Here is a 27,983-nt window from a genome sequence, read left to right on the forward strand (position 1 = left end):
AGCCTTGGCTATATTGATCATCATAACTGGTCTACTCTGGCCTCCAGTTGGGAGGTCTGGAGACACACCATCTATAACGCTGCTGCTTCCTTTGAGAAAGCACACAGGATCACTCTCAAGGAGAAAAGACAACGCAGAAAGAATCGTGTCTTGCAGAATATACCACCTAAGGAGTCTTTCTGCTGTACCTTTTGCAACCAGACATGCCTATCTCATATTGGCCTTTTTAGCCACCAAAGCGCTTGTAACAAACATGGGTAGAGCCCTCCCCAAATCTTCATTCGTGAAGCCTAGCCATGATGAGTATATATAATGCTTTGAAAATTGAATGAAGACAAATCAAATAAAGCTTATGCTTGAAAGGACTTCACAGTAGTTAACACAGCACTGATTAATGCAGTACACTGGGAAAATGATCATTGCAAAACCAGTAGATATTTGAAGGATGCAACTGGCTTTGTTTGATCAAGACTTTAGTTCCTCTATGGAAAGCTCTTCATTGTTGTGAAAAGGGTCTCTGCTAAATCATGCATGAAATGTAGGAAAAAACTGCATACCATTTTTTAATCACAAGTCAAATAACTTTTTATCACTGTTCAAATAACTGTTCTTATTTCTGTTTTCTTTCAAATCAAACATCAGTTATTTTCCTATGTTACTTAAAAACATCCAATTATTGTATTTAGATTTTCCCCTCATATTTGTACTGCATTATGATTAAGGCTATAACAACAACTTCCTTTTCATTCAGCTGTTCCTCCAAGATCATACCTTCATAAAGCTTTTTTTGACATACTTTAGAGGAGAAGTAATTTTCTGGCATACTACTTTTCATTGAGGCATTGTGCTCTCTTTCATTGAGGTAAACAATTTGTATTGAATTTAGCAAGTTGTTTTGACTAACAGGATTTGAAAAAGTGAAAACAAAAACTGCTCTAGATCTTTAGACCAAGCTATTCCCATTTCTTGTCTCAAAATATTTTTTTTCTGAAGTTAAGCATTATTTCTCTAGTATTTAACAAAAAAAGTGAGAATCAGATTAAATCAAATGAAATATTTTCTTGACATTTTCTTTTAATTCTAACATTTGTTTTTGCCTCATTTGTTTGTTAGGTGGTTTTTATTTTCAAAATTTATTATAAAATAGAGTTTTGAGCTGTCAGTGTTACCATGGCTCAAAATTACCATTGTGTGCAGAATTGCTTTATATATTGTCTAGATTCCTATTGTGTGAAATATCTTTGGATACTACACATTAGGGAAGATAAATATAATACTTCTCTAATGTTCATATACTCCTTTAATTTAAGCTTTATGTACATTCTGGATTTTAGTTGACCTAGAAGTTGTATAAAGCAATGCAAAGCGCTTGTTTATCAACTATTTATTTTTATCTTCCTGTCTTTCTGTCATGACAATTCCTTTGCTACCCCCAACAATAAGAGTGCTGCATAATTTTTAAACTTCATTCACCACCATATGGGATATATATTAGCCAAAACTGTCAAAGGAAAAAGTGTAAATTCATTACAGAACTGCTTTTGTAAGCATGAAATCTATTTAAGAATTTTATAGGACTAAGGGATTTTTTAAATAGTATGAAAAAATTTAATCACTGTAGACCTGAGTACTATTTCTCATGGTGTAACCCACACGCTACTAATAACTATGTAAAAAATTATTCAGTCATGGTACAAGTCCACATCACAGCTCTGCAACAAGAAAGCAAGCACTGTTCTCTTTGTTTTTAAAGCATACACATTAACTCCAAGTTTTTCTCTTGTGCCAAATACAGTATTGCTGCAAAAGCTCTTTGAAGTAGCAGTGTCGCCCTCTTTGCTATTTTTTGCTGTCTGTGAAGATAGTTCTGCTGCTTCTAAGCAGTGCACATTTCTAGAGTTGATGTAGTGGGAATACGGAATGCCATGTCTGATTCATTAGTTGCAATTACTTATCATTATTCATTATTTATTTTGATTTATAATGGATAAAAAGAACCTACCCAGGGCCATTTTAACATGAATGATAAATGGAGTCTCATAAAACGATTAAACTGGCAACTGCTGCTTGTCTCTTAAGTGGACAGTAATTGATGTAAGATTGAGAAATTCCAAGCAATGCTTGCCTCAGTCTTTTTTTATGCAATTCTAATTACAAAAGCTGGCCAATCTTCCCCAAAGCTAGGGAACTTTTGGGAAATTTGTAAAAAATGATGAAAAAGCAAATTAAGACCTCATGGAAAATTTTCTCATCACAGACAGCAAAACTTATTCTTGAACACCAGCAGTCAATTCAGTTCAGAGTCTGCAGGGAACTAAAAACATGTCAGGGAAAGGTTTGAGGGAAAAATGCTTTGATTCTTGTTCAGGGTATCTGTCAGAAGATCTAGAACCTCTTCTACAAGCTGGAAATGATCTTTCATGATACTAATATAGAACAGCTACTTTGAATAATTAAAATGCCCCACCAAGAACAGGAAAGGACGTTAGCTGTTACAATGTCAGGACATAGTTAAATACTATACTGGAAAAAATAATTATACACATACACACATTTTTCATCAGTTCATATCAGATTTATACTGTAAAGTATGTCTATAGTAAATTGACTTTGATTCTATTGCTGTTGATCATTTAGATGTTACAGCATTTGAATTTCTGTCTACCTAATAATGCTATTAACTTTGCTGTCCTCTGTAAAACAAAATCTTAGTGCCTAGGAAAGTCTTTCAAATACAAACATAAGTGAACATAATGGGTCTTAAGGTCACCAAGAAAGCAATTCTAAATATCCTCGATTCCAAGATAAAAAATGTAGTTTACCTATCATTATGCAAGTATTCTTTCTCTCTTAGGAACAAGAAGAATTTATTGAAAGGGGCTGCCTGCCTGCCCTATGGCAAGCATATCCTTATTACGTGCTTAAAGGAAATCAGCTCTTTTTTGTTGGTTGCAGTGATTTGCGAGTGCAGCAGTTCTTTGTATTGTGACTCTCAATGTGTCAGGAGTTATCCATGACAGATAGTCTCCAATGAAGCCAGCCCTCAGTATTTTCTGCCATTTTAAGTGCTGGAGGTCTTCATGTTTGTGACTTGAAGAGAAAGGAAATTTAGATCTGCACTAGAGAGTCAGTCTAGTTGTAGGTAACAGAAGTTTGAGTATTGTTATTTAGTATGTCTTGCAAGGGACAGCATAGCTCCTTGTGCTTCCCTGAGTCCTTCTGTTGCCACATGTGGTCTTCAAATGACAACTGTAGGAGCCACAAAACAAAAAAATGGTGTCTTGTTAATGAATGTACCCACATGTACCCACATTACCTATATACAAGCCATTAAAAGATTTCTACTCAGCCACCTAGGAAGGCAGTATAACTTTAGCATGCTAGTGAATATATGTAAGTATAGTACTAATTGTTCTATCAGCTGTAGAGCTAATGAGTGTGTCTGGTTTCCTACTGTCTTTTGTCCTCTAATCTCTCAGATCTGTCTTCCATGGCAATAACATCTGTTCCTTCCTGGGTCTGTCTGTGACACCCCAGCAGATAAAGCATTTAGTCATTAGTCTGCAACTAGATATGTCCAGATTGCCTGGCCCAGATGCCTTCAGATGGGGTGTGTAGCTGCTACATTCTGCCTACCTTCCTCTTAGGAAATTGTATCTCAGGATGTAGCTGTGTCCACAGTTATCTGTCTACCTCTCATTTTTTTAGTTTCCAAATTTATAACATCTTTTAGAAAGTCAAATTCTCTTTGAGCCATTACCTATTTGTTAACTCTACCTAAAACTGATCCACTGTGTCAAAACTTATTTGAGGGATGACGGGGAAAGACAAGAAGTTGGCATAAACCTTCTGTATTGAGACATTTTAAAATGATAACTATTTTCTAAAAGTCTAAGTTTATACATATATATATATGAAATATCTTATTAAACTTATTTGATAAACTTTGTTGATATTTTTCTAATGGATAAAAGGAAATTAATCAGTATTCACTACATTCACAAATATGTATAGAATCCATTATATACTATTTACTCTGCAATCTTCACCATATTAATCTTATAAATAAATTTATGAAGCTCACTTTCTCAGCAGGAGTAGCACAATATTTGAACATTTTTTAAAGTAGTTTTTTGGATGTTTTTGCTATCTTTTGGTGGCCAAAACCCAATATTTTGATTAACATATGCAATGACAGGATTTGCACAGATTTTATGTAAAAGTGAGAACAAGTGACTTGTGTCCTAGAATCATTTTAGAATAGACACTCAGACCTCTGCATTTTTTATAGCTTTGCAGTGTTTTCACACTTTCTGTATTGTAGGGTTACTCTGTGCAAAGGCTGGTGTTGCAGACTTGTCAGTCACCAATTTTGCTGTATAAATTGAAAAGCTGCTAGGTTTCTATAACACATACCTAACAGCACAGATCATAGAGGAAGTAAAGAAAGCACTAATACACATGAGAATAATTATCTTTGTTTAATACAAGATACGATTTCCCCCTTTCTGAATTAAGAGTTAAATTATTCATAGACAACATAAAAGATTGGTCCCCTCTGTGCCCTGACACTTCATCACTTAATGGACAGATAGGTGAAACTTCAGAAATAAACTATTACCATTAAAAAAAAAAAATCAAGCGTAAGAACTTGATTACCACTGCAAGACTTGTCCTAATATTAAGTCTGCAGCATATGCTGCATACTAATTATAGGTTTGTGTGATAAAGGGAGAGATGGACAGCTCTGGAACCATGTGCTTACTAATTAACTAGCATTGAAAATAGCCTTGTCATGAAAGAGCAGTCATCTCCAGTACAAATAGGAACCAAATGATTTTACTGCTCAGACCAAAAGATGAATTCAAAAGCAGGCTGGATGCCACTGGAACAAAAGGAAAGCAGCTCATAGAAGATTATTAGGTACCAAAGACACTTTTTCATTCCCCATTGAGAGTTTGGGCACTATAAAATTACTATATTTTTTAGACTTTTTACTAATACCCCTAAACTGAATGGACAATGAAAAAGTGAAGCCGAAAGAAAGGGATCAACTAGACAGTGCTGCCAAGATTTATTAGTTTTATTCTATATAATAAATTTTCTGCTATTCTTCCAACACCTTATTCAATGCTTCCAACACTTGCTATGACTTTTGCTTCTGCTTTCTCTTAAAATGCATATATTTGTATGCAACAGTGAAAATAAGTTAGGGAATTGCTAGAAAATTAGTAGCTTATGATCAGTTGTGATAGTTGTTTTATTTTATTAGAACAGCCTTAGTTGAAAATCTGACAAATCTAATACAGTTCTCCCAGACAGTCTCATTTTTCTTTCTGGGTCTAACAACACATTTGTGTTGCATAACCTTCTACTGCGAATGTGCACCTAATGGGGTGTGGGCTGTACCCACACTTACTACCTTACTACTGCTACTTACTTCTGACCTCCTTCACTATCTGGTAGAGAGAAGCCCCACGTGTGAGGAATGGCAACCTGGGCTCTTGGCACTATTCATTTCAAGAAAGATTGAACTCATCATCTTATGTCGTAATCCCTATTCTGAAGGAACATGTGCTTCTCTCTCCACAGTATGCCACGGGGAGTTAGAAACACAGAAGCCATGTCTGACAGCTCAGTGGAGAGTGGCGAGTCTCTCCTTACAAACAGGGAACTTAGTGTGGACACTACTGGGTTCCTCATCAGTCCCATGAACGGGAAAATTCTCCACTTAGGACTGCTTGAGACAAAGAAATAGTACTGCAGCAGCATCCAGGAGACAGTTCAGTGCCAAACACCTTACTAGAATTATGTTTCTTCATACTACTTCTGGTTTTCGGGCTCTCGACTTCTACATGCCTGGCTACCCACAGTCTAGCTCAAAGGGGGAGGGTGGAAAACAGATTCACCCTGAGTTAGAAAGTGGGCTATATTAGTGTTGACCTAGATAAATTTAAAGTACTTAAACAACAATTTGGATAGGCTGTCTCAGTTTAAGGAGACTGAAGTGTTTTGCTAAGAAGGATGAGTTATGAGGTAGACAAAAACTCCTCTCTCTTAGCAATTGTAAAGCCAAAATTAAAAGGCTGATCCAGGAAGTATGGAAAAAGGAAAAAATAACAACCCTTTATTAAAGGATATAAGTATATTGGCAAAAACAGCAAAACACAAAAACAACAATAATCCTGTACCCTAAAGTCCCCTTCAAAAAGGAAACAGTTGGCATGGGCACTGTTGGATCACTGGAGGTGCAGAGCCTGCAGTGCTCTGTATTGCTTAGCAAGGGGTGCTGTTGGGCTCTAGTGGTCGCCATGTGAGGCCCTGGTGCTCAAGAGAAGCTGACAATGGAGATTCCCACACACACACTGAGGAGAGGAAGGGGGAAGGGGGAAAAGAAGGGCAATTTCTTTCCCACAAAACTCACCCTGTCTGTGGCTGGCTGTGGTTGGGACTCCCCCCCCCTCCTCCATGAGCACAAACTGCTGCCAAGACATGGGATCAGAGGAGGGAAAAAGTAAAAATCTACCCCCTCCCCAAAAGGTTCCTCTGCAGGATGGGCCAAACCTCTCCGATGAAATCTGAGCAGGTCCAGCTGGCAACAGAGCAGATCACAGGCAAGCTGAGACCAGAGAACAGCCAGATGACCAGGTCGAGAGCAAAACAGTCTCAGAATTTTTCCAACACACACCTTGCCCCTTTTAAGGCAAAAAGTGAAGTGCCTCTTTCCAAAGAAAGGAGGGGAGAAAAGCTCCTTCCCCTCCCCACACCGCCCCCCCCCACACTCCAGCCTTAGAGAAGGCTATCAGCCTAGCATGCAGGTCTGCCAGCTAGTTCTTTTGTATAGTCAATTATCCCTCCTCCCTCGTTCAACACCTTCTTTTACAGTGGGATAAGGGAAAGAAAAATTTCTGCTTGGATTTTTAGAACAAATAAACCTATGACATAGACGGATTTGGTTTGTTAAATGAGAATGGAAGGATGACTTCTCCCCCTGAAAATGCATCTACCTGAATGGGCTTGCAGCTAGTAGGTGCTGTCCACGCTCTTTCCCATCTTTGTCAGTGATAAGGAATTCTTTAGTCCTGAACAAATGGTCTAATACTTTGATGAATTGTTGAATTAATATTTACCTGAATATTTTACTGCTTTTCTAACTTCACCAACGTTTCATATTATGTTCTGTACTAGAAACAAAATGAATATATTAGCAGGTTAAGATTAGTTTAGTGTAATCTATTAGTAGTGAAAGGATTTGTTGAATGAAATATGTCAGGAATTTGTAGTAACTGTAAGACATTATAAACATAAAAATATATGTTTTAGTCATAGGACTCTGAGGGGAAAAAGAAAAACTCTTGTTATGAAGGAAACCAGAAAACACAATAGTTAGAGGATAATTTAATGCATGGAAACATTTTGCTTCTATTTTTTTTTAGTTATTGGTATATATGAAACAACTTCTGTGTAATGGAAGACACATAGTAAATCCTCTAAATCTCACATAGATTTTTGTGTGTGTTCCTCCATATTAATGCATTCTAGATAAATATTGCCCAAGTGTTTGATTTTTATTTCCTTAAACAGTTGCCAGGATAACATACTAGGGAATCAAATATGTTACTCCATATGTGGCAGACAAAGCCATTAAACCCGTCCAGTTTCTTTGACATTGTTAAAGTTGCAGCCAATAATTTTAGCAGTGCAATTCCATAATTTTTCTGAAAAAGACCAGCAAATATCAGTTTTGGCCAAGGCATTAATACTTATTATTGCAGTCATTCCAAACCATTGTTTCTAGAAATCTGAAGATTGTGTCCCCTCCGTGTATGACTGTGGTGGTTTGAAAAAGGTTTTTCCCCAGGAGGTATTTTTTTTCCATACTGGACCAATTAATAGCTTGTACGCTCGTGCAGAAGTTACATACAGAAATGGAAGAGGTTAATTTTTGATTGAGTGGCTAGAGGCAGAAGCAGCCATGCTCTGAGGGTGCATGATGTGGGGCAGGGCTGAGGGGCCTCTGTCCCCCCCTAGCTCCTGCCGGCTGGGCCAGGAGCAGCCAGCCATGCAGTGGAGCCCACCCTGAAGGATCAAGAAAGGCCTCCAGGTCGAATTTACTCCACTTCGCAGAGATAGGGGAGAAAAACGGCAGGAAAATGCTCAATCAGACAGACACAGCACTGGAACTGAGCCAGCGAGGGGTGGCCGGAGTAAGCCGAGTTGTTCAGCTATGAAATCTGAGGGAGAGTCAGCCACGGAACAAACTTCTGCAGATGAGTAGCCTGAGCTATCACAACAGCTCAGAACAGAGAGGCACCCTGCAAAAGGTCGGCACCACCAGTGAATCGGTTGGAATCAATTCTAGGGTAAGAACTAAACTAAGAACCCTTAAAATTCTTTTACCCCGAGGAGGAGGAGTGAAATCTTTGAAGAAGCTCCCCAAAGGCTCTGGCTTGAGGGAGCCGGGATTTTCATGAAGTAAAAACAGGGGATAAAGACAAGATAAGAGACACTTAACAGCGCCACAAGAAATTAATTTAGAAGAACTATAGTTTAAAAGTGAAAAACAGACTTCTTCTCCTTTCTTCTTGGACTCTTTTTGAAAGAAAAGAGAGACTTAATCTAATGTAATATATTATTTTACTGTAGAAGAAATAGTTAAGTTGTTACATGTATATATGTATGTAAATAAAACTTGTAATATTTTCCCTTCCCCCCTTATACCAAGGTGTGTATGCGTGTGTCTGAAAACTTCATCTCTTTCACATTAGAACAAATTGTAACAACTCTTGGTCTTTTTAAAATTCCTGTGTTTTTCAAACCACCACAATGACTGATGGTTACAACTGAAAGGAAAATTTGGGGGAACTGACAACTCAGTGAGTGTACTTGCATATTGTAAGTGAAGCTTCTCACCTTTCAAAAGAGATTGTTTGTAAATCTATTTGTCGCATTATTCCATGTGATTATCTTGAAAAGATATACATTTGAACAACCTTCCCTTTAAATTAATTGTGATTTTTTTGTTTGCAAATTGTACTAAATTCCTTTCCTTTGAGCCTGTATGATAGCTCCAGAAGATAAGCAAAATGTACAGAACAATCCCATGTAACACAAAGGTTAAATTGCTTAGTACGTAACTGTGAGTAAAGGTGCTTACTAATTGTAGTGAAAGTTATCAAAGAAGTATAGATTAGTGCAAAACAGAACAGAGGCATCTGACAGAAATGAACACTACCAAGTGAGAAAAAGTCATTGTATAGGATTTTTATTCATAGGTTAGTGAGATCGTTACAGAAAATATTTTTCATATTTGTCAAGCTAAAATGCTATGGAGTTTATTTTTAGAGTGTTCATGGTGTTTATTTTTAGAGTTAAGAGCTATCATTTCCAATAGCTTTCATTCTCAGTATAAGGATTCCCATCCTTGTACCCAAGTGACAATCTCATTAACAAAAACTCTGTTAATGTGCACATCAGCATAAGTATACTATAAATCGACTTTTGCTGTAGTCTAGATAACATTTTTAAAGGACTGTTTCTATCTTGGGTGGAGGAGAAAATTCTTAAAGAATGGTCTGTTGGGACCTGTAACCATGGTAACTAGAAAGTCGACTTGCTATAATTTGTTGTAATTTAGAAAATCTAACGCTGATTTACTTTTTACTTCACAAAATATAATGGAATCTCCAATAAAGAATCCATACAAAAAAGTGTTGTGCTTCTATGTGTTGTTGAAATTCACTTAAAACATATTTGGGGAAAATAATATGAAATTTAAATAAATTTTTGTTTTCAACCTATTGTTGAAGGGATTGTGTCATGATGATACTACCCATGAAGTTACAGTATATTTATCCTTCCTTGTGAGTATCTTTGAAATATTTGTGTAGGACAGTTTTAATAATGCTCTAATGACAGTTCTGACTACATCTGCTTGTATGCTCTCCTTCCACCGTGGACAGTACCATATCCTTCCATGATGTTGCTGTATTTCCACTTTAGGCGATTGTTTTGCACCACTACCTGACACCTACATCCAAGACAGCTAGAAAGGATAAAAACTAAAAGCTAACACTCAGGTAACCCTATGTCCCTAAGCACTGTTTGAGGAACTAAATGGGAGGGAGACATTCCTGCAAACCAAGGCTCTTTTGGAAGCAGGGGAAAAAAAGAGGGAAACGGGAATTTTAAGTCAACTCTTCCCAAGTTGGAAGAATGAGTTGTTTCTGTTAATTACATTTTAGAATTGGGGGTCTTTGAAGTCAAGGATTAGCAACTTTCCTACTCTGGGATTAAAATAAAATAGCTAATTAGCCCCTAAGAGAGAAAAGGAGTCCCACGAAGTTGAGCTTTTGGCTTTGTTTTATGTTTCCATGACCTCTAAGAATTATGGGTGTTTTGTTTTGAAAGTAAAGGACCATTTTGTGGGAAACTGATACTCAAGGGGGTTCCTGTATGATCTGATTAGAACCTGTGGTGTCTTTGTGCAGAGATTGTCCAAGTGCAGATTTCTAAGAATTAAGGCCAAGATACTGAAAGAAAATTACTTCTTTCAAATGCTTTGGTTCTCAGTGCTTGCTGAACAAAACATATATTCTCCATATACCTTTCAGTTATAGTAGTTGCCTTGTTCAAGTAAAGACATTTTTATATTTTGCTCATAATTCCAAGGCAAGGATGGCATTTACTGTTAATTCTTGAGGAAAAAACAAATTACAGTCTCTTCTTACACTATTCCTTTCTTTGACATTCTTTGCAAGATCTCTTTTCTGCTTCAGTTGTGAAATAATAGCCTGTTTTGGTATCTAAAGTTCACAGGTTGGTTTAGACAGCACATACACACCCCTCAATCTGAATATTTGCAAATTTAGTGGAAAAAGGTTTTGAATACACTGAGTTAAAAAAAAAAAATGGGTGAACTTCATATTACTATTTGTCATGTCCACACCAGTAATTGATGGCAGTTTCAGAAACCACCATTAACTTAGAATATCACAAGTGAAATGGAGTTTGCAATATCAATCAAAATTTGAATATAGGAACAGATTAAATGGGTTTTTTTGTTGAAGCCTATCCATTTGAAGAATCACCCAAAAGACAAGCTGTCTTTTTATAGAATTTATGTGCTTTGAAGCATCTTTCTTTCTATCAAGAGTGAATATATGATATAAATTCATAAAGATCAATTTCTATAAAATATGTCTAAATTTTATGAAAGAGTCATAATGGAAGAAAACAAAGTGATGCAATTAGTGCAAATCAAACAGTATGAAGCAAGAAGAGCTAAGAATATCCTCTACCCATATTTCTACTCATCAAAATTTAGCACTTTCTCCAACACAGTTTCATTTGAGTTCTTCTTACAAATGATCTTTGAAGTGTAGCTCAATCTCATATATGACATTTTGTCAATAAATATCTTTGAAAATCAGTATGTTTGTGAGAAAAAATGTCAGCAGGCTTTCTCCTGCAGGTGTACATCTGCCACTCTACTAAGTATTAGCTCTTCTTGGAGTTCGTCTTAGAGTTTTTGTTTTATTATGTTATTATATTTCTAGGGAAAAGACTTTCTTGTATGGGAATTATAATATTGAGGCAGCTCAAAATATTGAATTGGTTTAAAAATAAAATTCCCTTAATAAAGAGAGACCTAAGTCAAAGGGTAGTATATCATTATATAATTAAAAGGTACATTAAATATTCATATGCACAAGAGATAAGGCTTCAGATGTTCAAATTTAACTTTTGAATCTCTGATTTTTGATGAGGAAAAATTAATTTTGCATTAATGTAGTCTCTTACTTGAAACTTAAAAAGGAAGAAAAATAATCTCCATTGTCCTTTTTACAATAATAGATGGAGTTCGAAGTTTAGGGTGTTTCGGGTTTTGTTGGGGGGTTTTTTGTTTGTGTTCTTTTTTTTTTTAACCAACTTAGACTACTTTTATGCTATTCTTATTTCGTCTCTGATTGCATAGTTAATTTAAAGTGAAATTGTTCTAATTTAAAGTCAAATCACCCTTCTTTTCTCTTCCATGATAAAGCCTCGTTTTGTCATGTAACCTTTCTCTAGAAGAAAGCTTTTACATTAACATTTCAATAGTGGGTCTGGCTTCATACAAACATATAATTTGAAACAGCAACAACCAGAACCTTCATAAACTACTGAAAATAGATATCTTTCTACAACTAGAGAGGGAAATCATATTTTCTATAAATAGTGCTCCAAGTATTTGGTTTTTTTCTTCTGCTCTTAGCTGGAATATGACTTAGTCCTGACAGTATTACACCTGACATAAAATACAATTGGAAAATCTTCTATAGAAGGTTTTACCATAATTAATTTCATGAATGATAATCAATTTAATGTTCTGTCAACCAATTATCACTTTTTCTCAAAGTCTGTGAGAGTATATTCTGTTTGAAAGCTACTCATATCTCCACAGTGTGCTGTCTGTGCTCCTGTATGTTTGAACCAAACCACCATCCTCCCTCCCTCCCTTCCTCCCAGTTTTCAGGGATATACTCATTTAAAATCTATGATATGTTACCATAAGGTAAAGATCAGAAAAAATTGAGGTGAGACATGTGGATAGTAGAAAAGGAAGGTTTTATGGCAACACTGTTTTTTGTGGTTGTGGACAAGGTGTATGGGAAAGGAAAGGTCAGATGGGATGGAGGAAGATGAACTTGACAAGAAGAGGACTTGTGTCAGGAGCTATAAATGTAGGTCTTGGAGGACAGAGGAAGAAGGCATGAAACCTAATCAGCAACAACAGGAGTGATTGAGAATAGTTGAACTGATGGAGGAAAGGTCTGCCATGCAGGGGGACCTCAACAAATTAGAAGAATGTATTGAGAAATCTCACTGAAGTTCAACAAAAATAAATGTAAATACTTGCTTCTGAGATAGAATAACCCATTAAGCAACATTGTCTGGAGACTGATTGGATAGGAGCAGCATTGAAGAAAAGGAGCTAGGGGTCCTGGTGGATCAAATTGAGCATGATTTAGCAGTGTAACTTTGTGGTAATGAAAACTAACACCATATTAGTAGCCCCTTCTAATATTGGTCTATATTAGCAAGAGTGGAGCCTGCAGGTCAAGATGTGATTATTCTTTTCAACAAAGGACTGATGAAACTACATCTTGAGTACTGGTTCCCATTTTGGGACTCTCAGTACTGTAGAAACATTGACTAATTTGAGACAGTCCAAAAGAGGATCATTAAGACTGTTAGGCAACTGCAGCACAGGACACACAAAAAAGGCTGAAGCTAGGCTAGTTTAGCCTGAAGAGGAGAAGAGATGGGAATAGCGAAGATAACTCCACTCTTCTATTCCCAAATGCAGATTACAGACAGGAATAGACTTTTTTTTTACTGTGGAAGAAGAATAGTTGCAGGTTGCACCAATGGAAATTATAATGAGTTATGAGAAAAATGGGTCTTACTGAGAATGGTTTGACAGCGGAGAAAGTGTTCAGAGCTGTGGAATCTCCGCCCTTGGTGATTTCCAAAATTCACTTGAAAAGCTCTCTGTGCAACCCATCTAACTTTGAAGCTAGCCCAGTCATGAGCAAGAATTTGGACTGAACGACTTTCAGAGATCCCTTGCAAATTAATTTATCCTATCTTTCTGTCTTTCTATTTAAAAAAAAAAAAGACAGATAAAGCTTTTTTGTTTCTTTTTATCTATTGTGATTCCAAGCTGTAACTCCATGCCTATAAGAATTCCATATCTCTGCCAAATGTCTAAGTGTTAAGACTTTAGTCTTTGTGGCTTTGCAGTTTTGACATGATAAAAAGCAGTAATTGGAAAACCAGCTCTGTTCTAGAAAGCTGCTTTAGAAAACTTGAAACACCTCTACATTTCTATGATGGTGTGTTTTAGTCCACCTTGCCTGAATTGTTTAGCTATTGTAAGCAAATTATACTTTGCCGAGGGCATAATGACTGCATATAATAAATGTTTTGCTGGTCTGCTATTTGGTTGTAGTTGGCAATCTGCTTGTGTGATGCTGCACACCTGGCACTGTGTTTCAGGGAGGTATATCATGGACATGTCAATTTTTTGACCTACCAGAAATTTTCTTTAAAAGGTATTAACTTACGTCTCTGCTTTATAACCTACCACACAAAACTATTTATAGAAATGAACTTTTACCAACTAAGTAAATTATAAATGTGCATTTGATTCTCAAGTTGCAGTAGGATACGCACATCACTGATGTTGGCAGCTAGTCAAGCTGACATCAGTGCACAGTGTGGACTAATCTGCAGTAAAATTATGACTTTATTAAAGCAAACTATTTCACAACTTTTTTTTTTAAATACATGCTAAATTGCTGCTCATTTGGTACTGTGCAAGTACTTCTGACTTACTCACATCCTTAGTATGAACCATGTTTGTTCTCTTTACCGAATCAAGTCATTACCTGACTTGAGTGAGAGGTCGTTCACAGAACCATAGAATCATAGAATCATAGAATGGTTTAGGTTGGAAGGGACCTTAAAGATCATCTAGTTCCAACACTAGGCCACGTTCCTCATAGCTCCATCCATCCTGGCCTTGAACGTCTCCAGGGATGGGACATCCACAACTTCCATGGGCAACCTGTCCCAAAACCTCACCAGCCTCACAGTAAAGAATCTTTTCCTAATAGCTAAGGTTTTCCCTAGTCTTCAGCAGTCTTTTGTCCTAAAATGATGCCATTCAAATGGGAACTATCAAGATTTTATTATTCCTGGTCTAGGAGACCAGTGGCATTGCCTTGATATCATATACTCTAAGACATTTAATGATGCAGCAACTTCATACCCTAAATTAGAATTCTGGTTGAATATAGAGAGATTCCCTGAATTGTTATATCCGCAAGTCACGTCTCCTGTGTTACGTAAATGAAGTGTAAAAATGGCTTACAGCTCCTGTAAGATGCACTGCTGTACAAAGAGCTGCTCATAAAATTACCAGATAGAATGAACAGATTAAGAACATTCGTGCTGTTACTTTCAGTGGATTAAATCTCCATGCTTTTTATTTCAAGTTTATCAGTCCTTCGTACTGCAGAATGAAAAAAACTACAAACCGTGTCCAGTAAGCCTCGACAGCAGGAAACCTTATCATGCCAAAGAACTTTCATTGCAATGAAGAAAGTGCTGAATTTTTATAGATACCAAATTGCACTTCCTAAGTATGTACTATTTCAGTTCTTCTTAAACTGAACATAGAGGTTTATTAAATGATGTATTCAAAAGTTTAGAAAAAGTATCACAAACATTCTAAGCCATGTTATTCATTCTGTCTAAATTGTAGTATGCACTCTGTATAATACACCTTAATATACACCCACACATGATATAATTTTTGCTAAAGGTGACTGGATGACATAATGTGGGGTTTTTTCAAATTTCATGTCTTAATAAACAAACAGATTTTGCCATTGACTTACTGAATGCCCAAAAATTCCATGCTACTTTGTGCTTTACACTAGATCACTTAAACAAGGAAGGAATAGTTTTCATAAAGATAGAAGACACACAAATGTGAAACCATAATAGAAACCCTTGCATGACATTAACTCTGACATGCTGTATGAAGTGCCTCTCATAACTATTATATCTTATACAATTATAAATTTTCAATTGTAATTTGCATTGACAAACTGTAGGCAGTTTTTTTGAAAATAGGTACCTGCTAGTTCTTCCTAGCAGAAAGGAAGTAAAACATTGGTGGTGCCCTTTTTAAGAAAGTAAAATAAACTTCAATTATTTTCGCTAATAAAGGCTCAAAGTTGTTCCATGTCAATATCAAAACCTAAGAATTATGAATAGATGATGAATAGATGATTCTAAATATGTATCGTGTCTAATACCAGTGGTATCAAAGTTTGACAAATCTTTTCAGGGTATGGTTTGTTTTATCAGACTAATTTTAAAAAAGGGATGATGTCTTGTAGGAGTTTCAAGCCAGCATATGTTTATGGCGGCTGATGTATTCTGGAATTGCTATGGAAGTTGACATCATTTCTACCTCACCCATGTGCTGTATCCCGCTTCTCACCTCCTTCTAGAAGTAGTTGTTTTCATTGCCAAACACCTTGAGTCTAAATCCTTATTGGGGCACCCAAACAGGTGATGTTTCTGCTGTCAGTCTGTACCTTAATCCACAACATGAAAGACAGCAGGAAAATATTTTATTTAGAATATTTCCTTAGCTTGAAAAGTAACCTAGGCTGCAAAAATAATTTTTAAAAAGTCTATAAAGCTGAACTCTTTTATTTATAATCCAAAGAAAGCAATATATAGGTCCTTACTTTAAATGCTAGAATTTGCAAATTTCAATCAATAAAAGTAAGGGCTACTGTTAGTTTCATAGTAATGGTGTATCTAGCTAGGTAAGAAGTGTTAACAAATATTTTCTGATAGAAACCCCTTACACTTTGCATATTTGCTGTATGAGGCCTAGCATAAGACCAGTGGATGTTTGAGGTCACATTCAGCAGAGTTGAGAAAAATCTCAAAATTCTCAGTTCAGATCGGGTATTAGTTTTCTCATGCAACACAACCAGCTAGTACTAATATGAGACAATAGTGATCGTCCTTTTAACTCCATCTTATCCTCAACAAACTTCTTTGTGGAAGTATAAACAGCTCCCAGGATAGGTAGGACAGGAATACATTCTTCTGGCTTATGGATCAGTGCTTCCCCTAGGCTACAAGGAGTTTATTTCTCGGAAATGTGTAGCTGAAGGATACTAATTTTGTCCTAACTAGCCAGACAACAGACAGCAGGATTTGACTGAAGACCTGATACTTGGAATTGCAAAAGCCTTGATGTACCTTTCCTCCTAATCATTAAGCACTCATGCAGAATTAAGTTCTTAAGATTTTTGTCTTCATCTGTGTTTGATGTAGTATTCTGCTAAACATCCTCATTTTGGATAGAAATTAAGGACCAGAAGCTTATTTTTTTCCTTTTATTTTATTCAAATTATTGTCCCTTTAAGGTTCTTTCCCTAACACATCTCAAAGGTTACAAGCATAACAAATTTTACAGGGTGAATTTTTATCTACTTAATTTTAACTTGTCTTTTTGAGTTTGTGACATATCTGTACAAATTTTGTTAGAGTCATGACAGAAGGGATTCATTATATTACCAAATCTGTGGAAGGTCAAAACTTCCCTGGAATTCTTTATCACCCTGTCACAAGTCATAGCATCATTGTTACTGAAAGCCATTAAGCCAAAAAGTCAGTCATGTTTTCTGTGATTTTAGCAGATATCTCTGGATGCAGGGTAATTCTTGACCCTATTCCTTGCCACTTCCCAGAGGCTTGCATGCTTTTATATCTGACAGCATAACAACACAGGTTGTTGCTCTCTAACCCATCTCTATCAGGATGAGAAAGCATTAACACTAAGGCCGAATTAAACCAGGCCATGCTGCCAATTTAAGAACAACAACTTTTGGGCTTAGATCCATGCTGCACTGTGTTTGTGATAAAGGGCATTGAGGTTGTTATCTGTTTAACCCATTTCAGCTCTAGGCAGCACGTAGCATCCTAGCACAACTTGAATGATCACAGCTTTTTGTTTGCATGTGTGCTGGTTTTGGCTGGGGTAGAATTAATTTTCTTCACAGTAGTTAATATGGGGCTATGTTTTGGATTTGTGCTGAACACGGGGTTGATAAAATGTTTTTGGTGTTGCTGATCAGTGCTTACATGGAGCCAAGGCCTTTTCTGCTTTTTGTACTGCCACGCTGGCAAGGAAGTTGAGGGTGCATGGGAGGCTGGGAGGAGACGCAGCCAGGACAGGTGACCCAAACTGATCAAAGGGGTATTTCATACTTTATGTCATCCATATGATCAGTATATAAAGTGGGGGGAAGAAGGAGGGAGGAGGGGACATTAGAAGTTATGGAATTTGTCTTCCCAAGTAACCATTACACGTGATGGGGCCCTGCTCTTCTGGAGATGGCTAAAAACCTGCCCACCCATGGGAAGTAGTAAATTAATTTTCCAGCTTTACCCTTCTGATTCTCTCCCCGATCTTACTGGTGGGAGAGTAAGCGAGCGGCTGTGTGGAGTTTGCTTGCTGGCTGGCATGGGTTCCTTAAAAGGTGACCCCGTACTTCTGGTATGGCTTACAGTAGGTCAAGCAATGCTTCATTTATGACTTTTCTATCAGTTCTTCATTCACTGGATAGATCTGATGGTTCTTTACCAAAAACACCTAAAGGTCTCTGTATCTGAGAACAGGAGCTCTAGGACATCATCCAAAAGCCATTAGGTCCTGGAAGATCCTGTTTACTTCAAAATTGAATAAGTCTCTAATAGAACATGTCATTGTACTGCCATGGTGTTGATGAGACAGGGGAAGAAGCTGAGCTGTTGCAGATTAGTCAGGGCAGCTTATGGCCTTTATGCTTCAAAGCATGTATGCAGTTGCCAAACCAAATTTTTTTTTTTTTGCTGGTGGCCAAGCTGCTAGAAACAAATAGTGATGTAAGGTGAGAATGAGAAAGTTGTTACCACAAATAGTTTGAGGAATGAGCTAATGTCCATCTTTCAAAAAAAAAACTTCTTAAAAGAACTGTTTTCTGATACTAAATGTCAAGAACAAAACTTTGTTAGTGTTTGCAGTAAATCTTTCCTTTTTAGTGCTGAGTATCTGAGTGACTATTTATTCTAATAAACATTGGACAAATAGCAGCATGAGTAACCTCAAGCAGATACCATTTAAACGTCAATCTCATTAGTCAGAAAGTGGCAATGCTTTCTTCCTGACCCGAAACCTTTCCGTACTGCTTATAGCTATGTGGACAAGTTATTTAAATTATTTCATCAAAAAAAAAATTCCTAGATGATAAAGAAATGCTGTGAAATGTATTTTCTTGAACACAATTACTTTGGTTTAAAGTGTTGTTATGCATTCCATGCAACAGAATTAGCACTTGCATTCATCCAGCATGTTTCCCATGCTTTGCTCATGTGGCAAGAACGGATCAACCCATGTGCTCCTTCCCCTCTGCTGAACTCAGCAAATGCTCTGTGCAGAACTCCAGCAGAGGGACCTATTCTTTTCTAACGACACATGTTCTTTTATGCATCAGTTTATAGCTTGCGCTTGTTGGGTTTGCATTTTAATAGATGCACTAATAAAGAGATTATCCATGCAGTTCAGCTCATCACTTCAAAAAGGTGAAAGGTGTCATGAAAAATAAATAACTAAAAAGAAGATGAGGCCAAATGCCTTGACTTCAGTGAGATCATGAGAGATTTATGCCTGCTGATGTATACTTTTTGTGTATAATAACCCCAAATAAAGAATGGTGTATATTCTTTTAAAAATAAGGAACACTATTTTATATTCTATTCAAATATTTTTTCTTGGTGTGACTTACACACATGAGTTGTAATCAAATCACTTTTCTGGATGTACTGAATTCCATTCTGCTGGTCCTTTTTTGGGGAGTCTCTGAGATGTGGATTAAATTCACTCTGACACAAAGGTCTTAATTAACAAAAGCAATAAAGTGCTACTTAAAAACCCCTATATTTAAGACCTACGCAGGATAGAATTTAAACTGTAGTCAGCATACTTGCTTCTGTGGCCAAATCTAAGTGCACTTTGCAAGGAAAGGATAACAATGCTAAGGAAATTTGTACAGTAGATGTAAAACAAAGAGACTTGAAAGATAGTAGCTAATAAAGAATAGAACAGGATTATAAGAGAAAAACATGCAGGCATCAGCTTTAGAGAATCTTACCTCAGATATGCTAAACAAAAAAGGAGATTATTCAAATTTATGTTCATCTCTGTCACTTGGAATATTTTGAAGTATTTAAAGTGATCTTCCCCTGCTTGAAAACAGAAAAAAAACCAATGTGAATAAGTTCCTGAACATTCCAAACAGTATTGTTTTAAATAATGTCTTCGAGAATACAGCAAAAATGGATTAGGCATCTCTTAATTAAAGAAGACTCTGAGTGAAATTATGTTTTGACTCTGGGTTTTGTGATAGCAAGGCTGTGGGCCAGGATAGAGATTTGGGAGCTTAATAGTTCTGACAGCTCTCTAGTAGCTACTGTAAGCTCTGATTCATTCTACTTTGCTAGTAGGGATGTACTTTCATCACTTGATGTTAAAAAAGTAGTCCTATAATTGGCAGCATCAATTGTCTGGGGACTGAGAGGGAGGAATTTTAAATACATCTCTTCAGGCTGAAAGGATACTCAATGTTTTTTCAGTTTTAACAGAGATACACTTACAGGAGGCTTTATTCTAATATTGCCAAAGATTCATCTTTTTTTTATATTCTTGTTTTTGGAGGTTCAGAATGTTCAAGATATAAGCTAAAAGCTTACAGTCTCATTTGCCATCAGGTAGTCTGCTTTTGTGGGGTGTGGGAATTTACTTGGAGGCTGAGACTTACAGGTATGTCTCTTGATTTCAAAGAGGGCAATAATTTTGTTCATATTTAACCACTAGAGTCATCCAGTCTGGTTTCTTAAGGACAGGGAGTGCAAGGACACACTGTGGGAAAAGTCTTTGGGTTTTTCAGAAAACCCCCATGAATACTGAATAGTTGAGAGAAATAACATTTATTGTAAAATGACTTCTTGGGTGCTCCTCACCATGGTGTGTGGCTGCAGCAGGAGTAGAAGAGAGGATCTGGCATCCTTTCTCTTTCTCTCAACTGTCAAAATCCTCCTACATCCTGATGTTTACACCAGAACTCTCTACCATATGTTCAGCCATCACTTGGACTCTGCAACATATTTCCTTCTGTGTATTATGGAGTTTTCTTGTCTTACAAAGACTTTTCATGTTTGAAGCAGAAGTACGAGCTTTTCTACCTTTCTAGAATGATTTTGACAGCTGTAAAATTCTACTGACTGCAAGAATACAAAATATAATCTGACCTGAATCAGTGATAATCCCCGTGTGTACAGAGAAAGAAAAAAATAGGCCTGTTTAAATATCAAAATCTTTGCTAAAATGATGTGAAGGGACAATTTGAAGCAAAAAAAAGAAGTTAAACAATAAGTTTAATATAAGTTAAACAATAGAGTAAAAGTGTATTGCTATGTAGTGGTGTAACGCAAGAACCAGGTGATTTAATCAGAAAAATAACTGATCTGATCTGTGATTTATTTAAATTTCTTCTTTTTATACTCTAAAGAAAAATAAAGAAATGAGGAAATGTGAAGAAAAAAATTTTAAAATCAAGAAGGTTGCACATTTTGTTGTTAGATTATTTTTACTCTCTAATGATGAATATAGTTCTCTCTGATGAATATACTCTCTAATGATGAATAAACTCAGAGTTATATGTAGAAAAAGTTGGATGAAGTGCATCTACATATATCAGCTATGAAAAACATTAGAATTGATTAGAAGACTGTTCATATATAGAAGGTTCTTAAGTCCTTCTTTTTGACAGGTTAAAAACCTAGGGACCCTGTTTTCTTCTTTTCCCAGAATTTGCAACTGATTTTACATTGAAACTCAGTACTGGCTGAATAGGGATGTAAATATTACAAGAGAATAAGATATTTCAGAAATTATGATACTTAGATTGCTAGATTCCCTTGTACACTTGTGTGCATAGGGATTATTACATCATGCTCTTCATGATGTAATCATCATGAAGACCATTACACCCAACAACAAGTAAGGAGCAGATCTTCTAAGAGTAGCTCATTCACTTAGCTGCAGCATCCCCATAATGGAAGGGGGCAGAAAAGACCCAAAGGCAGATAAGTTGAAAGAATGACTCAGAAAATCTTACCTTGGTTTTATTACTCCTAGAAAATTATTATTGTCTCTGAAAATGGTCAGTTTTAGTTTAAGATCATTATTTTCTCTGAATTTGAACCAAACGTAATTTGAACAGGTTACTTGGGGGTGAGTAGCAATCTTCTGGACCCACTCCTGCCAGTTATTCTTCCAGGAGTTGCACAAGTATGTTTGTTTTCAAGATACCCAATTTTGAATCACTGGCTGCATTAAAATTTATCTTGCTTATCTATTACTGAGTTAGCTAAACACACTGTGCAAAACTTCTCTTTTTAAATACCGTATATTTAATGTGATAGCTGTATAATCAGTTTGTCCAACAATTTCCTAGTGAAATTTGGCCTATAAACCTTGGGTCATAGCAGTCAATTCCATAAAACTTAAAATTTGTCAGTTTTCAACAGGGTACAGAATTTGTCCGTTGTTTCACCCCAGCTTGAACAGTCTAAAGGAAAAAATGCTGTTCACAGAAATACCGTGCAAAACATTCTCAGTGAGAAGGTTCACGTGGTGAGGGCATAGTTTCTCTTTCTGGCAACTTATCTGCAGAAGACTTCACTGCTTATCAGTTTGTGAGGGATTCCAATTCAACTCATCTGTTCTGGAGTTGCATTTTGCTGCCAGTTATTCTGAGACTTGTCATATACTGCAGAATGTCAGCCTGCAGATCACTTATAAGGTCTTCTCCTGTGCACAGTGCCTCCAGTATTTGTTATTTGCAGTCTGTGATTACCATGCTAAGCAATATGATAATTTTCTGTGATTTAGATTTATATAAAAGAAAAAGATTGTACACAGTGTCTGCTCCCTGGAAAAGTATATAGCAATGCTTCTTATTGGCTTGAATAGGAATACAATTAGGTCAATTAACTACTAGCTATATCACTGAAAAAATATAATGGCAATAAACTGGTTTGGGACAGGCACTTCTGTGTGCTCTGCTGTAGTACCTTGGAGAAATAATGTACAGATGCCTAGTATAAAATCAGGATGCAAGGAACATTTAGGGTTTCTAATTTCTTATTTTTGGTCTAGTTTTTCTAGTTTATTCATTTTATTATTTTTAGTATTTTGTAGAAAACTCAATCATGGCTTAGGTCTCTGTGTGTGAATACCAAACCAAATTATATTTGATGCCTTTAAAGTCTGACCTCATGTCAGGAAATTTCCCTGTCAGAGATGAAAAAAAAAACAAAGATGATGAGTGTGATAGGCAGCATGTTAACATTTTAACTTTGTGATAGTTTCAGAACAAAGAAAAAAAGATTATAAAAGTACATGAAGGAGAACAATAAGGTAGTTCTGCATGTGCTTACAGGGAAATCTTCCAAAATCTGAAAAGCAAAACAGGGAGAAAAGAAACAGATTTTTTTAATCATGGAAAGGGGATCTAATCAGTGGCAGAATTCAGTCTTTGTAGCTGATGAGAGAGAAATGGCCTTGATATTTGAGTCAATGCTGACAGAAAAGGCAACAAGTGGAATGGAGTAAAATGGATGCCCCTGAGCAACTCGCTAGAAGAAAAGATCCTTGCAACAGTGTCATGCACAGAGATAGTAGGGCATGATCACCGGCATCTAGGCCAGGAAAAAGGGATGGTATTGTGATTGAAATTTCAGATGATGCAGACTTTTATAATTTTTACATGCGTGTGCATTTGAAAAGGCAAGAAATATGTGGGATAATATACGGTGAGAATCTGCAAGGTTAAAGTTAAATAAGTACTTAGGTTTTTTCAGAGTACTCTCTCATTTAACATCCTAATTAATGATTTCAAAGAACTAAATGACTAAATCACAGATTACTAAAGCTGACAGGAAATGAAAACATATTTAGGAGAGAGAAGGCATCCAAAACCTGGAAGAACTGGTTAGTGACAAAATGCGTAAATGTACTAAAGCAGGATTGTTTACAAAGTGCTAGGGTATTAGAAAAAAGGCCCGTGATCATTAAAAATTGAGTATCTGTAAGTCAAGATATGTGACACAAGAGTGAAAAAGATTCAGAGGTCTAATTTGAGAGTTGTTACAGATTGCCAATGTTAGGTTATAATAATATTGGTGCAATATTGTTAGTATTTAAGGGATAAATTTCCTTTGAGATATTTAAAGTTGTCTAATTAAAAAACAACTACTATAATTTACAGTAGGTTTCATGTGTTTTTACAGCACATAATGAATCTACCAACAAAAGAGTACTTTATATCATGCAGTGACCGGTCATTTTATAAGACCTAGTGCTTAAAAACAACCCTGCGTGTGCATGTTCCTAAAATGGATCAGTTTGGTGGATTATGTAAAGAATGCATACAAGGTAGTTAATTTTAGAAGAGGAAATGGGAATAATTATGTATTAGTTTCACTGTCTAGTGAAACTAAGTGGACTAAACAGTTCCAGAATTTAAAAATTGAGAGGATTTAGAATTTCCTTAATCATAAATGCAAAACGCACTTGAGTTAAGAGAAAAATATTTCATAAGGAAGAGTTTAAGTTCACAACAGATAAATAAAAAGCTCCTTTTTTTTTTTTTTAAGAAAATGAATGTAAGCAGACAGCTTTTTTTTTTCTAGTTAATATTAGAATTCAGCACACACTGGGAGTGTGACAATGGCCAAATATCAAGCCAAGTTACATCATACAAAAAGTAATCAAAACAAAAGATCTTTAGCCATGCAAAATTGAGAACAAAAAATGAAGAAAAAGGGTCTTTATTCTAGGAATAGACAGATGTTAAAAATGCCTCTTTTTGCCTCACATTCTAAATGAAAATTTTGTCAAAGCTTTCAGTAAAGACAATGGTGTTTAATATGGAGAAAATGATGAAAACGAGGACATGGAAATGTGACTTACTGCTTCACAGAAGAAAAAAAGTTAAAAAATTCTATGTGATCCAAGGGAGGGTGATTAGATAGCTTTCATTCCAGAATTTTGAAAGAACCATATTTGAAACCGCAAATCTATTCAATTAACCTATCCTTAGTCAATCTTTCCCAGCAGATACCATATACTCAGAGAATGGTGCTAACACCTACACTTAAATTTGGCAGGAGATAAGTGATTTGGGATAGTGGGTTCATCTGGTCTTTATAGCATGCAAAATTTTAGAACAAATTTCAATGGAAATTATAATTAAATGTATGAAGGCAATTAGAAATGGGACAAAATACAGCATGTTTTTAACTACAATTTTTCTTTGATAAATAATTTTCTAGGCAAGTGGCATGCAGTAAAGCTCATCTATTTGAACTTTGATTAAATATTTGATTCAGTGCCAAAGAGTAAATTAAAAATAGGATTGTTACAAAAATTTTAATATCTTACAAGCAAATTACTAAACAGGAGAAAATCATGTGTGATATTAAAACAGATTAGATACACGGAAAGAGAAGGGAGTTATTGTGGGAGACTTTTAGCACTGGTTTATAAGTGTTCTCATTTAGTATTTTCCTTAATGATCTTGGTCTAAAAGGTAGGAGAATGTCATTGGTTTTGTCTGTGGTACATGCTTTAAAAGTTTTTGACAATTCAAAGAAAAACTGCCATGGGAAAAAGAAAAAAAATAATAAAAAAAAGAAGGTTTAAATAATAAAAATAGGAACATAGAATTAAATCCATTAGTACTGTGGGTAGTAATATATTTAGGGACTGTTAAAAATTTGTACAATAAACTAGGAAATACTCAGTAGGCGAAGGGGAAAATCAGTTGAGTGTATTAGATGACTGAATCACCAAAATAATTCAGATGTGAAGAAAGTAAACTCACTTGAGGGGTTGGCTCTGAAAATGAAAAAATGCTAATGTCATTGTGTAAGGAAGTATTAAGGCCTCCTCTGAAAAACTTTATAAAATTTGGGTTATTAAGTCTAAGAAAAAATGAATTCTCAGTGTAACCAATGCATGAAAGCATCCCAAAAGAATCAAGCAGGGGAAAGACATAACATAGTAGAAGATACCAAGGAGATGAAAAAAAATAAAGCTGAGAGAATACATGGTTGTTTCTTATAAATCCACAGAAAGTATAAATACAGGAAGGGAGAAAATTACCAAGTTAGATATTAGTTTTACCAAGGGAATTAATGGAATATAAACTGTCAGTTAATTATTTTAAGCTGGACATTAATAGATTTCTAACCATGACAGGTTTGTGTTTAAAGCTTTCTGTCAGAAACAGAAAAATAAGAAGCTAACTGCTTTTAAAATAATGCATATTTACTTCACAAAATATATTACATGGACTAGCACTATATTAAAATCAGTGAGCCATAAATTCTTTCTCCATCCAATGTTCCTTTCATAACCAAAGGGAAACATGATACAAGTATATGAAAGATATTTCATTTTTGCTTTGCATTGTTGTTTTTAATGTGGTGCATAGTGGTAACATTTCTGTAAGAGTGCTGGAATGCTGTATCAAAAAGGATAGAATTCCTCTCTTCCTTTCAGCTCTGAGATAGCTCTTTAGGAAAAGTGATGGTAACGTCATCTCTTGGGACGTTAGAACCTGATTCAACATGCTACTGAACTAAAATACTGTAGGGAGCAAACTGACAGTGCAAGTATGAGACTTAATAAGCAGTTTTTCCCCTCCCTGCTTCTTGGAGTGCCAGCCCTTCTGCCGTTCTTCGCTCTGGTGTGGCATCTCTCGGTCTGCGCACAGCACGGCTGCCCTTCTGAGTGCACAGATTAGCAAAGTAGTTAGTGCAAATGTTCAGTTGCTATTTTCAGATTTAAGTCACTTTCTATTTCACTTTTTTCTTTTAATTAGAACAACCGCTCGCCCGTAAACTGTGCATACCCTTTGATTGTTAATGGGAGATTTAATTTTCTGGTTGAATATTCTGTTGAATATTCATTCTGATTGAATATTTGACTCAAAGAAACTAGCAGTTTCTGGAAACTAGTAGCATATATCCAAGAACTACTGATAAAAATATAGAACTACAGGACTATTTTCTTTTTTTTTTTCTAGTATGAAACCAAAAAATGGACAAACTTGTCTGTGAAAAATAAGTACATTCAATTTTCTGTGGGAAACTTTACTTGCAAATAAAATCAAGGCATCTTCTAAGACTTCTCTGAGTGTAATCAGTGTTGCTTTGGGAATAGAGCAGAAGAATCTCAACTGTCACATCAGAAGTATGTGCATTTAGTCTCACAAAGAAAACAGTATTTAAACAACAAGATATACCATGACTGTAGACTTATGGAATTGTTGTCTTTTAGGTAAAGATAGAGTTTTGCAAGTTACAACTTACAAGCAGACCATTCAACTTTCACTGGACCTTTTAGACTTAACAGTGTTTCATCAGAAGCCAAGTAGTCCCTATGTACATTTCAGCTTTCAGAAACATTTGTACTGTTGGGAGCACATGTGCACTGAGATTGAAAAGCAAGTAAATTGTAACCTAGCAATATTACTTATCATCAGACCATTTTCCCGAATTCACACAAAACCTTTAACTCATTGGCTCAGGGTTTTAATATTAATTTTTTTATATATATGTATAGTTGAATAGATTAACTAAGTTAACAATTATCAATAGGGTGATTAAATTCTCACTCTGAAGACCCAATTTTGAAAGAGAAAATTGTTAATACCAGTAGGGGGAAGAAAAAAATTTTGCTTCCCAGGTCCAGCACTAAACCACTGAAATTGCGCACTTTAATTCTCCAGATGTCTTTCTGAATTACTAATCTGACACAAAATTAAAGTAAAACCTAATGCTTTTACTGCACCTGTTACAAAGGCAATATGCCTTTTCAGCTTGAAGAGAGTGTTGCAGTTTTAAGACAATGCTTACTCTAGACTTGTGTTTTAAGTCTACACTTTTCTTTAGAGAGGTGCAATATCATAATGCTAATTTTTATGTCCTTTACAGAACACTGAGGAGTTCAGTGAGATCAACAGAAAACCATAGAGCTGCTATTATTTAGTAGCACTATTTTCAGGGAAAGTATTGTTAGGTGTACTATAAATTTAACAACATGTTATTACATGTGTAAATTGCCCAGAAATTCTCCATCTAATGAGTACATCTTGTTAGTTGACACACAATTATGTTAATGCAATAGAATTGGAGACTAATTTAAATGTAATTATCGTTTTAGGGCTTAAAAGATAAATTCTGCAGAACATAGAACTTGTTCTCATAGAGTATGTCTGAAATACCGTCTTACT

At 35.8% G+C, this 27,983-nt stretch overlaps 1 protein-coding gene across 2 annotated transcripts in view; it reads left to right on the forward strand.

The window, feature by feature from the left end:
- NKAIN2 (Na+/K+ transporting ATPase interacting 2) overlaps positions 1 to 27,983 on the forward strand; it is a 546,586-nt gene that overhangs the window by 198,436 nt on the left and 320,167 nt on the right. The gene's annotated exons all lie outside the window — the stretch shown is intronic.

Source organism: Lepidothrix coronata, unplaced genomic scaffold (genome assembly GCF_001604755.1).
Source record: "Lepidothrix coronata isolate B3197 unplaced genomic scaffold, Lepidothrix_coronata-1.0 Scaffold5, whole genome shotgun sequence".
NCBI classification, from domain to species: Eukaryota; Metazoa; Chordata; class Aves; order Passeriformes; family Pipridae; genus Lepidothrix; species Lepidothrix coronata.